General features: G+C 39.1%; 1 protein-coding gene across 1 annotated transcript in view; it reads left to right on the top strand.

The window, feature by feature from the left end:
- The first annotated feature begins 838 nt into the window (after positions 1-838).
- The window catches only part of HAVCR1 (hepatitis A virus cellular receptor 1), a 31,557-nt gene continuing 21,418 nt past the window's right edge, over positions 839-10,977 (top strand). Inside the window, exon 1 of the mRNA XM_041746822.1 lies at positions 839-940. The gene's annotated coding sequence lies outside the window, so the exon portion shown is untranslated. The remainder of the gene's footprint in view (positions 941-10,977) is intronic.

Raw genomic sequence — 10,977 nt, 5'->3', positions numbered from 1 at the left:
CCATGTTTGTGAAAGACTTATTTCATCAACGGGAGCATAGTTGATTATTGTGATGTCAACATGCTGGTGTAGTTAAAAGGAATTAAGTGGTTTCATCATTGAGCTGTTTTGCTAATTCAATGAATATTTGAGTGTCTACTATGTGCCAGGTGCTCTGGTGCTGAGACCATAGAGAGAGACCAAATACACATATCCTTGAACCCCACAGAACTTGTAGTTGATCTGATGGTAAGGAGGATCCGTTCCATTCATCCAGTCAGTGAGCATTTATTGGCACCTTTGTTCTATACAGTGTTCTAGTCCCTAGAAATACAGCAGTGACAGAAGTAGACAAAATCCCTACTCTCGTGGAGCTTATATAATTTGTCAAAGGAGAATGTTATACTGTTAACAAAAGAAATATAAAAATTTGGAACAGTGTATGTAGTTGATGCAATTTTTTCATTTTTCTTAAAAAAATCTGGAAGAGTATTACAAAATTAATACGGCTACCCCATAGGGGCCAATGGTCATGAGACAGAATTCTGCTTTGTCTTTTTATGTGCTTTTATGATTGTTTGAGTAATTTCTTTTGTAATAAAAAACTGATTTAAGCATTATAGGAATATTTTCCTGCCTGCCTTCCGCATCATAGAAAGAAATAAAGACTAGAATAAGTTAGTTTCAAGGTCAAGGCTGCCATTAAGCCAGGACTGGAATCCTGGTTTTCAGAGTAGGATCTACTCTAGGTCAATTATCTGGAAGGGGGATGTTGGCAGAAAGGGGAACATTAACCCTGCAAAGCTACTACAAAGAGCCCAGGAGATACATGGTAACTTAATTAAAAACGGTGTAATAAGACTGAATGTGTGGCTTGCTCTTAGGATTTTTCCTCCCAAACTCTCCTGTGGGGAGATCCACAGGACAAGAGGGGGCTCCCTGGCCTTTTTGAACTGCAAAGGTAAGGTCTTACCATGTTATATTTGCATATCACTTCTAGATTTGGAATTTCCTAGACAGAAGTTCCAAGCAGTCCAATCCCCCATTAGTCGATTTTTGGGTATCCCCTCATGCCTATTCTTATTTAAACTTAATTCTCATTTTGGGGCACTGGGTGGCTCTGTTGCATGATCCTGGGGTCCTGGAATCAAGTCCCTCATCGGGCTCCCCGCAGGGAGCCTGCTTCTCCCTCTGCCTGTGTCTCTGCCTCTCTCTGGGTCTCTCATCAATAAATAAAAAAAATTTTTAAAAATTCTCATTTAAATATAAATTCAAAAAATTAAACTGAACACAATTTTGTCTCCAGTTTCTATTCAGAAAGTCTGGATCTTTTCGGAGATAAGTATAGATAGATGCCCTAGAGCAGCAATTTTTAAGATTTTTTTTCCACCATCTTTTTCTGGGACTCAGTTGGGAAGTGGAGGAAAAAAAGGGGCACCTGGATCATTTGGTTGAAAGGTTCTCAAGCCTGAGGAGAGCTCAGATTTTAGTCCATTTTCAGTGGAAAATCTGTGCCGAGAAGCAGTATGAGTCAGAAATGTTTCAGGCTTGTAGATCCTCTGTGTCTTTTTTTTTTTTTTTTCAGTAATGGTGACTATAATTAGGTCATTCCAAGTCACTCATTTACTCATAGCAGTGATAATCTTTTGTGAATTCTTGTTCAAATTCCTTCTGCTTATGGTGTGAGTCCTTTTCCAGAGAAACCAGTGAATTGAGTTGTTTTTTTTTTTTAATGATTATTTAAGCTATTCATGTGTGGTGATAGTGGGACATCTGTTTAAATGTGCACATTATTTTAATGTAATTGTTCTGTGGGTGGGTCACTTTTGGAAAATATTTCAATATAGTTTATAGTCTATACTTATAACCTGCTTTGTGATAAGTTGATACATTGTCCTTTGTAATTTCTACATTTTGTGTTGATACTTTTTCACTCATTTTGAATGTATTTCACGTAAAATAGAAATATTTTATACTCTAATGCAGCGTTTACCTTCTTTTGGTCAGTTCTGAAATATCCATTATCTATACATCTGTATCTAATTTATTTTAAATTTCACTTGCTGTTTCACTTACCATTACTGATCAATTGTATGCTGAATTTCCTTCTCGTTCAGAAAACACATCAGGGGGAAGGTTGTTTCCCACAGTTTTGTTATATTGTAACAAGTAGACTATATACTTTAGTATATATAGCTATATTGTAATATAGATTTTTAAAATTCATTTCTTTATCCTAAAGTTCACCACTAGGTCTTAGCAAAAATCTCTTGACCTTAGAATTGGCTGAATCTGAAGGTTAAAGTAGGGATCCAAGGGGAAGGAGCTTAAAAGCTGCCAGCTGCCTAGGTCTCTGGAAGGTTCTTGGGGGGTGGGAGGAGTGGTGCCTTCCATCAATCTCCCCTGTAACCATCGGACTTCAGCAAGAAATCCTATTATGTAAACAGCAGCCAAATAACTTCTAATCACCGTGGGAGAAAAGAGTCATCCAAACAAATGGAATCTCAGGTAAAAACTAAGAAATACGACACTATCCTAGCTGCCTTATTTCAAGTAAATGTATTTACAAGGGGCATTCTGGGGCAGTGGATTGAGTCTTAGAGTATTAAGAATCTCTACGAAGTGGAAGACTCAGATCTTGTTAGACTGCTTTGATTCCCTTGTTGCTTTTTTTTTTTTTTTTCCCTTGTTGCTTTTTAACTCTTTTATTTTGAATTACTTCAGGAATTACAGATAAATTGCAATTATAGTATAGAGAGTTCCTATATTCATTCACCAGTTTCCCCTAATGTTAATAGCTTATGTAACCAAGGGTACATTTGTCCAAACCAAGACATTAACGTTGGTACAACACTATTAACTACAATACTATTAACTACTAATTCCAGATTTTGGAATTCTGTTCTTTATTTTTAAAATTTTAAATTAAATGGTTTTTGATAAATAGAGTTTAGGTTAAAGGTCATTGTCCCCATTTCCTGTCCTCCTTATAAAAATTTCTCCCCAATCCTATTCCCCAGGAATAATCAGTGTTATTGCTTCATTCTTTTCAGCTAGCACCATCTAGTAGAAATACAACAAGAGCCACATAGGTAATTTAAAAATTTCTACTAGCCACAATCAAAAAGATAAGAAACAGAGATCTCTGGGTGGCACAGCGGTTTAGCGCCTGCCTTTGGCCCAGGGCACAATCCTGGAGACCTGGGATTGAATCCCACATAGGGCTCCCGGTGCATGGAGCCTGCTTCTCCCTCTGCCTGTGTCTCTGCCTCTCTCTCTCTCTCTCTGTGTGTGTGTGTGGCTATCATAAAAAAAAAAAAAAAAAAAAGTTGCAAAAAGATAAACAGGTGAAGTGTGTTTTTAATAGATTTTTAAACTCACCCATCTAAAGTATTTTAATGTAGAATAAATATAAACATCATTAATGGATTCCTTGTTTCCATTTTATGCTTCAAAATCCAGTCAGTATTTTTTTATTTAGAACATATAACATTTCTGACTAGTTGCTTTTTAAGTGCTCCATAGCCACATGTGGCTACTGGCTACAGTATTAGTACAGTTCTTGACCATTCCCTATTCTCTTTCATATACACACAAAGACACAAATTGTAACTTACTTTTTCCACTGTTTATAGAAGGCCATCAGTCCATGTCTGATTATATGGGATAAAAGCATTCATTCAGAGAACTGTGTAGTATTAAGTAGAACAAATGTGCATAATCCATTAGATCATTTCCTCAGGCAGAGATATTTAGTTTTTTTTTTTCATTTAAAATAAGAAATATCCTTTACACAAAAATCTGTGTTGGTGTACTTCCAAGGCACAGAGTTCTAGATATGGGACTGTATCAAAAGTTATGATTGTGTTTCAAGTATTATAACTATAGAACACTATTTTTAAAGATATGCCATTTTATTGCTAAATGTATATTATCTTTCTCAAGACAATCATTTTATAAAACTATTTACTCCAACAATGTTCCTTTATCTCAAAATAATTTTTGTTTTTTTTTGGAATTTGACTTAAGAACTAATGTAAGCTAAAAATGCATAGACCTTGCTCCTTTATAATCACAGTTATTATTCATTCATTCATTTCCTTCTTTTCTTTCTCTTCCTCTCTCTCCCTTCTTCCTCCTTTTCTTCTTCCCTTTCTTCATTCCATCCATGCATCCACTCATCCATCCCATGAATAGCTACCTATTGGTATCCCCCATTCCACTTTTGCTTGCCTAAGAATTCATTCGCCTTACACAACACCTGAAGTATTTTCTTTTCCTTTGTTAAAGTTATCAACCAGGTTCATTTGCTCTATTATTTGAAACCTTTCAACAGTTTCCCCTGGGACTGGATTTTTTCTGATCTCACCAACCTCTTATTCACTCTACTACAGCCACACTGGTCTCCTTTCTGCTTCCAGAATATACTAAGTTCTTTCTGGTTCCAGTGCCTGTTCAGTGGAATTGTTCCCTCTATTTGGAATACTCCTCTCAGACCATTTGCAGAGCTCCCTTCCTCAACTTTATTGGTTAAATGTCATCTTGAGGGCTTCTCTGACCACCCAATCTAAAGTACCAACCTGCCTAGCATTCGTCTAGTTTACTTCCTACATAGTTTGAGTTGGAGATTCCCTTGTTTACATTTTTTTTGTGTGTGTGTGCATGATATGTCTTCCCCAATGCTCAACTGTGAAGTGTTCTATTCTTCATCTCCTATCACAGATGCCAAGTACAATACTTGGCTCTTTGCAGGTGCCAAGTAAGCATTTGTAGACTGACTGGCAGAATGAATCCAGGCCTGCTCAAGCCATGATACAGGTGCCACAGAAACAAAGGTTTGTAAGTTTTTCCTTCAAGGAAGTCAGAGTTCATCAGAGCAGCCCCATAGCCAAGCAACTACTTACAATGAAAGACAATAAGCATACAGCAGATCTGTCTACTAGATTCTGAATGATAGAGAAAAGCATTTTTTGGAATGTCTTCATTTTCTTCCTGTTTCCTGGGAATACCATTCCTTGTCTTTACCACTTCCTTAATTGAATTCTATAAAATTCCAAGTGGCTCTCATAAAATAAAGATGGCCTGATACATAGCAGGTACTCAATAAATACTAATTGGGTGAATGCATGAAGTGATACAGGTGTCATAGATTCTAGCAGCAGACTGCCTGAGTGCACATATAGTGACTTAATGTATTTTGTATTTTGTAGAAAAACGTGCTCTACAGTGTAAGCACTTGTATATTGATTAAAGCATTATTTCATAATCTGCCCTCTTCCTAGGTGCTTGGTGATGTCTGAATGTGGCTTTAGGCAACTTAAGCTGCTTTTTTTCCCCCATCTGGGATAAAGAGAAGGATGATTGTAATTAGGTTGTGAAAAATATGTTGCATGAACGTAGAAGACTTCCAGTTTTGTAAGAACACACAGTTTAGAAACCTGCTTGCTTTTGGGATTTTTTTCTGTAGTTAAAACATTTTACATACATTATATAAGCAGTACACTGGTACATTCTTGTCTTAAATTACTGAAATGAGGGTGCCTGGGTGGCTCAGTCGGTTAAGTGTCTGCCTTTGGCTCAGGTCATGATCCCAGGGGTCCTGAGATTGAGTCCCTTATCCCTGCTCAGCGGGGCGTCTGCTTATCCCTCTCCCTCTGCCCCACTCCCCCTCCTGATACTTGTTATCTCTCTCTCTCAGATTAAAAAAATACTGAAATGATATATACATAGCCTTAAACTGAAAGTCCCCTTTGGCTCTGCTTGCCTTCCTAGCAGAAAGGACACTCTGAACATGTTGCATGGGTATCCCCATCTCCTTTGCCACAACTTTGCCATGTAGATACACAGACATACATGTATGTTGCCATTTGGTCACAGTGTTTTTACAAAAATGGGTTTCTATGAAGTAGATTATTGTGTGAAGTTTTTTTTCCCCCACTTAATACTTCTTGGAAACAGTTCCACATGAGTGTTCCAATAAAATGTTGACACTTTATCAAAGTATATCATTAATGAACAGAGAGTGTTCCAATATTATTGGAAATTTGCAATGCCTACCACCAACAAAGTGCCTTGCCAAGGGTTTTGACAGAACTTAGTGTATATTTTGTCTAATTGATACTAGCACAGGTAGTTTATTTAACTTGATGCTGGAGTCCTGCAATGGTCTTGGTTTAGGAGAGTAGAGTCCTTCTGGAAACTACCCTAAACGCGTCTGACAAAAGCCCAATGCCATTACCTGCCTCTGATCCCCCATCTCCCCTAAAATGGATGTGAATGAAACATCTCAAGATCATGTGATTGTGTTTCAAGACAGGTGAAAACTAAAAGTTTCGATCCAAAAACAAATCTGTGATGTCATTGTTTTTAAGTAGATGACATTGTTTTAGTTTCAGGCAAAACAAAACAAAATAACCCCCCCTCCCATAATTTCATAAGGTCTTGGGGAAACATTCTGCTTTACACAAATAGTGCCCCCTAGCTGTTTAAGCGGGAGTTTGGTTCACATCTAGCTTTCTGACATCCTTGTCATACATGACTTCAAACCTCTGAGTCTCAATTGGCATGAAACATCTGAAAGATGAATACATAAATTATATTGGAGCATAGTATAGCTCTAGTTCTCTCTTGTTAAAGGTGACAGCTTGGGGCACCTGGGTGGCGCAGTGGTTGAGTGTCTACCTTCGGCTCAGGTCATATCCCAGGGTCCTGGGATCGAGTCCTGCATCAGGCTCCTCCTCCAGGGAGGCTGCTTCTCCCTCTGCCTATGTCTCTGCCTCTCTATCTGTGTCTCTCATGAATAAATGAATAAAATTAAAAAAAAATAAAGCTGGCAACTTGTTTTCCTAAACTTCCCAGGGTGGAGACTGGAGATTTACTTTATGTACTTAGAATGTTCCATTGCTTAGCATGGGTGCTCAATAAATACTTGGTGAAATAACATTTGTTGAGTGACAAGAATAATAGAGTAGGTAAAGCTCTCACTACTGCATCTGCCCCAAGTTACCTCTATGGGTCCCACACCCTTCCACTTTTTGTTCTTCATTTTATTCATCTGTAAACTGAGGGGTTTGGCCCCCGACTAGGGTCCCTTCATGTGTAAGCAGTCTTAAGGTCTATATGGCTTTCCAGGCTTGGAGCCTGACCTAACACCAAGATCTGTGCTGCATCTTTTAAACACATCCTAGCAGAGAACAAATACTGTTCCAGCACACTAACATCTCTTATAATCTTTGCAAGTTAGTAAATAGATCAATTTCAGCAAAAAAGATTGGGAGACTGGAGAAGTTTGACTTTGTGAGGGTGTGGCAAAGAGATAAAGGCTGGAATGCTGGGAGAAAGTTGTCTTTCTCCATAAGAACCTTTGAGGGAGGATCCGTGACAGACCACCAGAAAACTACCTCCTAACTTACCTGTAAGTAAGTCCTCTGGAAGCAAGAAGCTTTGCTGCTTGAGCTTTTTCAGGATCACATGGGATATTTGGACAGTGATGATTGAGCCAATAGGAACTAGGGGAAATTTGCATAAAATTGGATAAATCTTTGTGTGTCTTGGGAGGTAGATTCTCATTCAAATAGAATCATGGACTTCTACATCTGAGTTGTTTATGCATTTCGTGGGCAACATCAGTGAGAGGGATAGTGTAACTTTGGAGGAAGCCGTATTTATTTAGGCTTCCTTGAAGGCTGTGTGATCTTAGAGTCAACACATGCCTTTGCTGAGCCTCTCCTCATCTGTGAAATGGGCATTATATAATATTATGGACATGGGAATATGTGTGTCTAGAGTATAGCTACATTAGCAGTTTGGCTTATTGACTTTTGTGATTTGTAAAGTAAAAATATTTGTAAACTGTAAAAGATAACTAGTTGTATAAGATGTAATGATCAAAGAAGTGCCTAGTATTGGCTTCTGACTTTTGCAGGTTTCGTAGTCATCTCTTGTGTGTTAGAAACTATTGGGCTTATGAAAATTAGCAGATACAAATGGCTCAGTGTAGTTAGAGTTTTGCGAGGCTTGGGGTGGAAGGGTGTGGTCAGCTTGGGAGGGTGGGCAGCGTTCAGAGTTTGGACTTTGGCACTGGGATGCCATTGGATGCTTTTAAAATGGGAGAGACACTTGATTAGATTATTTAGAGAGAGATACTGGAGAAGATTAAAAAAAAAAAAGGCATACACCCAATGATATGGAGTCTCCTACTCCTCCCCCATAGCCTGTGTCTGCAAGTAGCTGGAGAACACTACCAGACTCTTGGGCTGGTCTCATTTTCATGACTCCTACCTCCAATGGCATCTCAGTGCTGCCAGATGGTCCTACCATAGTCCCTAGTTCATTCGCTCTTATGCATATGCTGCCCTGGTCATGTCTAATTGAAATCTCCTGCTTGGGCACTGGATTTCATCTCTCCATTACTCTATAAATTTTTCCTTTCTTAAATCAGTTTTTCTTCCTCTTCTGGATCATCTCAAGATCATACACACATGCTGCTGTTTTTATCTTTTTATCTTTTTTTTTTAGATTATTTATTTATTCATGAGAGACACTGAGAAAAGGCAGAGACATATGCAGAGGGAGAAGCAGACTAATGCAGGGAGCTGGATGTGGGTCTTGATCCCAGGACCCCAGGATCATGACCTGAGCCACCCAGGCACCCCTATTTTTATCATTTAAAAAATCTTTCTCCTGACTCTGTTACCCATCTTCCTCTTCTCTTTCTTTTTCCCTATAAAACTTCTTGAAAGAGTTCCCTGTTTCCCAAGGCTCTCTAAATTTTCCCTTCCCTTGCAAGTGTTGTTTTTCTTTTTCTTTTTTCTGAGACATAACATACCTAAGGAGAGTAAAATACCTTACCTGTCTCCATCACTCGGCTGCTCTTCACAACTGCTTTTGTCAAGGTCATCAGCGATTCCCAGGTCGCACCATTCTGTAGATGAATTTGTGACTTGTGATCATTGCCTCTTCGTTGGATGCATGTGTTTCACTTGACAAGATCCCCTTTACTTGTTGCGTCTCCTCTTCCCTTCTTGCTTGGCTTCTACTTGTGTGCTGGAGCCTCTTCTTCAGCCTTCTGGGGATTGTCCCAGGCCTCAGTCCTGAGCTGCAAGCATTCCCCTGAGCGTCTCACCCAGGTTCTTGACTTTAAAGTACCGTTTCTATACCAGTGATTCCCCAATATGTATCTTTGTGCCGGATCTGTCTCCTGAACTCCAACAGCTGCTACCTGAAACTCAATACTTTTAAAAATATAGACTATTTCCTCCCAAACCTGTGTCACATGCAGCTTTCCCAGTTTCGGTGGCACTTCCAGTTCTTCCAGTTGTTCAGGCCAAAATCCCTTGGAGTCATGTTGAAGCTCCTACACCTCATATCCTGTAGGAAATCCTGTTTTCTCTACTTTGAAAACATTCAGAGCCCGAACTATCCGCTATCATTCCTTCCTCTCTTCCGACGTACTACAAAAGTCTCCTGACAGGTCTTCATGCTTCTCACCTTAGCAGCTACAGAGTCCTTCCCAAAGGTAAGCCTGATGCTGTCACTGCTATGCACCTGCGGTGGCGCTCCTTCTCAGGTACAGTAAGCAGCTGGACATTCATGTTTGATGCCTGAGCATTGTCACCCCTTGAGCCTTACCCCTCGATGTGGGATGTATTCTTCAAGGAGTCACAACGTTGGCACTAAAGAGTAGTGATTCATGGAGGTTGTAGAGTTCAAATTAAAAACAAAACAGAACAACACTATGCTATTTGGGAGCCTTTTAGGACACAATAGAGGTTGTTGTAGGAGATGGAGTTGCCAAAACTTTCAGTCCTACAAAATTGTATGGTCAACTAACATCTCGGAGCCTTAATTCTGTGTCCCTATTATGGCTCTTGCTCATTATTTCTTCTACTTAAAACACTATCTGCCCCTTACCCAATTTTCTGGCGATGAACCTCACATATCACTTTTTAAAGGGATTTTCCTGCCACTCCCTCCTGTCTCACCTCTACCTCCCCCAGTCAAGGAATGATCTACCCAGCATGATTTCATGCTTCCATTAGTTTATTTAATCAATACTAATTAGGTCCCTTACAATAGTTTAGGAATACAGTAAGAATACTGTCTTAGAGGAGCTTACCATCTAGAATTGAGTACTTTCCAAGACTGTATCTGTGCATGACTATTTAAATTTAAATTAATTAAAATAAAATTAACATTGTTTTTAACTTCTCAGTTGTACTGGTTACATTTCATCAAATGTGGTTAGCAGCTACTATGTTGCACGACACCCACATGTTGGAATAACTCCATCTTTGTGGAAAGTTCTATTGAAAAGTACAAGAGAGAGGGAGGATGGACAACACACACACACTATCAAGGGAAACAAGGTAATAAATGCTGCCTAGAGAATTGAAATAGTGTAGTAAGGTGACTGGTTGGCTACTTTAGAGTTACCAGAGGGATGTCTGAGAAGGTGACATTTTATCAGAAGTTGACAAGAAAAGGAGAAATCTCAAAATGATGGTGTAAAGGATTGGAGATCTAGGCAGAGGGCACCATGAGGGGAAGAGGTCTAACATGGGGACACATTTGAAAGAACCCCGAGTGTCTGGAGCCCTGTGGCAGGGGAGACAGATGGAGAAGAAATCGGAGAGGTAGGCAGGGGCCAGACCACTCTGGGGGACTTTGTAAATATGGGCAGGAAGTTAGTACTTTTGCTTTTTTTTTTTTTTTTTTGTTGTTGTTTTGTTTTGTTTTCTGAGACAGCCATGGGAGTGTTGTAAGGGGAAGAGTGACACAGTCTGATTATATATTTACCATTTACATCATTCTGCCCAATTTTATTGCTTACTTACCTGTCTCTCCACTTGATTGCATAATCCTGGATTTTTTTCATTCTTAGTTTATTGAATCATGTCCCATTAGCCTCTATGTATTGATAATAACTTTGGTAGGATTGAATAAATTAGAAAAATCCTTATCACTGATCTGCTGGGCTTTGGCTGAGTTTCAGAATAT

The sequence above is a fragment of the Vulpes lagopus genome, chromosome 3 (genome assembly GCF_018345385.1).
Source record: "Vulpes lagopus strain Blue_001 chromosome 3, ASM1834538v1, whole genome shotgun sequence".
Lineage (NCBI taxonomy): Eukaryota > Metazoa > Chordata > Mammalia > Carnivora > Canidae > Vulpes > Vulpes lagopus.
Note: the sequence above shows the minus strand (reverse complement) of the source record. Positions and strands in the feature narration are given on the sequence as shown.